The following is a 3,511-nucleotide window of genomic DNA, read 5'->3' as shown; positions in this document are numbered from 1 at the left end:
TTGTGAAACTTAAGCAAAAAAAGTCATAACATTTCAAAAAACAAATTAAAGCTGCAGAAGTCGTTTCTTGGCACTCAAACATTACCAAATGGAGAAGTTTTGTGAAACTTAAGCAAAAAAAGTCATAATATTTCAGAAAACAAAACTGCAGAAGTTTCACATGACCTTACAGAGCCAGTTATCACTTGCACTGATTTCTTAAGTGGAATTCATTTGCTTTATGCAGCATTTCAAAACTTTTTACAGGTCAGAATATTTCTTCACAAGAGACTGTTGACTGAGCTTTACGAGTTCAAAGCTTAGGTAGCTGTTCACTTACGGAGGGCTCTACCTTGTTGAAAACATCCTTCTTGGATCTCAAAAGGAAAAGGGAGAGGGGTGTCAGGCAAATTGCAAACAGCAATGTAACGCTTTTGACAAAACTAATAAAACCTTTCACTGTTCTCCAAAAATCCATTTGAACTGTGGCTTGCATTCAGCTTCACTACAGTCTCATTTCTTAAAATCTGCGCACTACCATCCCTGGCTACAATGCCAGAAGTTACAATTACTGCCTTTGTATTCATTACATGTAATGCACAAATCACGAATTTTTAGGCTGTTTAAAAATACCAAATACATTTCTGTGTTCTGCATGAATTATTTCAGATCATGCATAAAGTATCAAAAAGTTGCATCTGTCAGAGGTATCTCCTTGTGCTTGTAGTGGTGCACTGATTTCTTTTACCATGAGAAAAATACATCGTAAACACACCTTCTTGTAAACTGAGGCCTTAACAGTTAAAATTGACAAAGGTTAAGATTATTGCCTTCCTATTCAGTACGTGCAATGCACACATCATGACTTCCTCCGCTTCCCTTTCGCCGCCGACCGCTCAAGCCTTCCCCGACCCCTCCGTCCCGGCCTATCGCGCACACACGCACAATACATCGTAAACACACCTTCTTGTAAACCAAGGTCTTAACAGCTTTTAAATTTTCAATCTAGCAGCTCACAAAAGTTATTCCATTTCTGTTTACTGATGAAATGGGGATATGGTAATAAAAACCTCACTATATTGGCCCAATATTGTTAAAGCTAGCCATGGATGTTAACAGCAGTGTCCTATTTTTTCATGCAAGTTGTGTTAAATATCAGCAACACCACAGAAAACATTTTTACTTTATACAAAAAAGTGAAACTGCTTGGAAAGTATGTGCAAGTGTTCTGGCTGGAGTTTAAATAATTTTTTATTAATAAAAATTAAAATGTTTACTTTTTATAAGCTAGTGTTATCAATATTTGTCTGTATGAATTAGAATAAAATAACTCATCAACATAATTTCCAACCTAACAATTCCTAATTTTAGGATTGTCCAAAAAAAAAAAAAAAAAAAAAAGCTACTTACAGCACGGTACATTTCCTCAAAAGTAACTAATCTCTGGTATAAATATTTCAGTCCCACAGACTTTGTTTCATACTGTCATACATTCCAAAATTTGGAAGAAGTTGTGGGGATTCCCTTCTCCCTGGCCAACTTAATCTGGTTTTAAAAGAAAGACTTATTATCCCATTACAGTTTTGAAATCTGTCTTTATTTTCAGTTCTGCCAGAACAAATTTACTCTTGGATGGTCCAGGGGCTTGGTCCCGGGGGGAAGAAGGGGAAGGTGTTGTTGTACCTGATTATAATCCCCAACATCTATACACAAGCTCCAGTGCACATGAATAACTTTGTACCCACTTTTTAGTAGGCTGTTATTGTTTGCAAGCTCCAGGCTAATTCTTCCTACGTGATACCCCATTAAATGAAGTTCAAATTTTGTCTGCAGTTTTAACATTTGGAGAAAAAAATGGGGACACACATACATAGTAATACGGTAGACATCTCTACTGTGCTATAAAAGTGATACCTCCATCTGTCATAGTGCATGCAATATATTAATCAAAGAAAATACCTGGTGCTCTCTTCTCTTCACAGTATTTAAACTTCTATTGTAAAAGCAGCTTAAAACTATGCCACAAGACTACACCATCCATCTTAACCACAGGCAATCTGTTTAGCAAGTCAGGCACTGGAACTTCAATTTTTTTTCCCCAAGTTCAAATGTGACTGTCAGTGAGACAGTAGACTTGGTCTGCTTTAATTTGCACCAGAAAGCTGGTAAGGAAACATTTAGAGCCATTTATTATGTGGATTAAATACGACTTATTTTGCAAAATACAGCATATTTTTCTGTTTGCAAATCAAACCAACTGTCTTTACATGAGCAGATTTACACTGTTGCAGTACACAGATAAGAGTTCATAAATAAAAATTCTACTCCGTATACCATGCTTAGCAATTTCAAGTCAATGTAACCTCCAATGCATATAAATAGTGTGGCTGGTACAGAGTCTTCACCAAAGATGTGTCTCACGGATCTCTGCAATGATCTGACTGGCTCGCTGCAGGGCCTGCACACAGAAAGACAGAAAAGCCAAAGTTACTTAGTTTTTCTGAACAGATTTCTCAGAGAGATAACAGCAGCAATCTAGGAAGTGCAATGTTAAAAATCGAATTAAAGCTAATTGTTTTCATTATGGAATGAGCGGTAAGAACCTGTAACAACACTGATTAACAACTCGGAAGCCTTCCATCTGCAAAAGATTAAGTAAGTGGAAAATACTACACAGTAAAAGTAATGGTAAAACTTACCATAGGTGTCATTAAATAATTTCTCTACAGAGATAAGAATTAAAAATTGAGAACTGAACTTAAAGAGTTAGAAGCAAAAAAAGATTCTTATCAAGTCTTCCTTTATATGGTTTCAATTTAATTAACTACTCCCGTAAGCTCTTGATCTTTTTAATACCTTTAGCATGTCAGCTGCCTCTTTTCTGCGCTGTGCCATGTCCTCGGATTCCGTCAGAAGGTCATCCAGCAACAAGGATTTATACAGCTGGCCTACCAGCTCACTCTGAAGAGTGTCTTTCACATGGTTCACCAGAAAATGCATCACTGCCTTTGGCACACTGCAAGCACATGAAGATTGTTTCTTCAGAAAGTATTACTCAAAACCAGGTCTGCTCTAGCTTGAAGAATGCACAGTGTAAGCAAGCCGCTACACACAACCTTGGCTCAAACTACCAGGACTAACTACCACTACCATGAATAAAAACTCACTCAAGGAAATGCAGTATCTTTTGCAATTTAAGAGCTGTTTAATTTCTTCCAGATAGGATAGCTGCATTGTAAACAACATTAATATATATAATGTAAAAAATAAAGTAAGAATAAATTACTTTGCTCACTCCAGACCAACCTGAGTCTCCACTGTTCTAGGCATGGCAAAAAGCTAAGTATTTCAATCCTAGAATCAACCTTCGTGTGTGAATGAGAAAGGAAAGAGGCAAAGAAAAAATTCATATATCTGATCTTAAACTTAGCAGATAACTGAAAACAGTATCACTCTTCAAACACTGGGCCACATTATCCCTGATATCAGAGAGCATAATGTGAGGGCAATATAAAACTGCAAAAGTATGAAA

The 3,511-nt window shown here is 36.7% G+C and overlaps 1 long non-coding RNA gene across 1 annotated transcript; it reads right to left on the bottom strand.

The window, feature by feature from the left end:
- Positions 1-1,578: 1,578 nt before the first annotated feature.
- LOC104463400 lies at positions 1,579-3,020 on the bottom strand. Its single transcript, XR_727565.1, has 2 exons — positions 2,836-3,020; positions 1,579-2,437 (listed from the first exon to the last, which is right to left on the bottom strand). It is a non-coding gene; the product is annotated as an uncharacterized LOC104463400 (long non-coding RNA).
- Positions 3,021-3,511: the final 491 nt, after the last annotated feature.

The sequence above is a fragment of the Pterocles gutturalis genome, unplaced genomic scaffold, assembly GCF_000699245.1.
Source record: "Pterocles gutturalis isolate BGI_N339 unplaced genomic scaffold, ASM69924v1 scaffold46252, whole genome shotgun sequence".
NCBI lineage: Eukaryota > Metazoa > Chordata > Aves > Pterocliformes > Pteroclidae > Pterocles > Pterocles gutturalis.
This window is presented reverse-complemented; position numbering and strand designations above follow the sequence as displayed.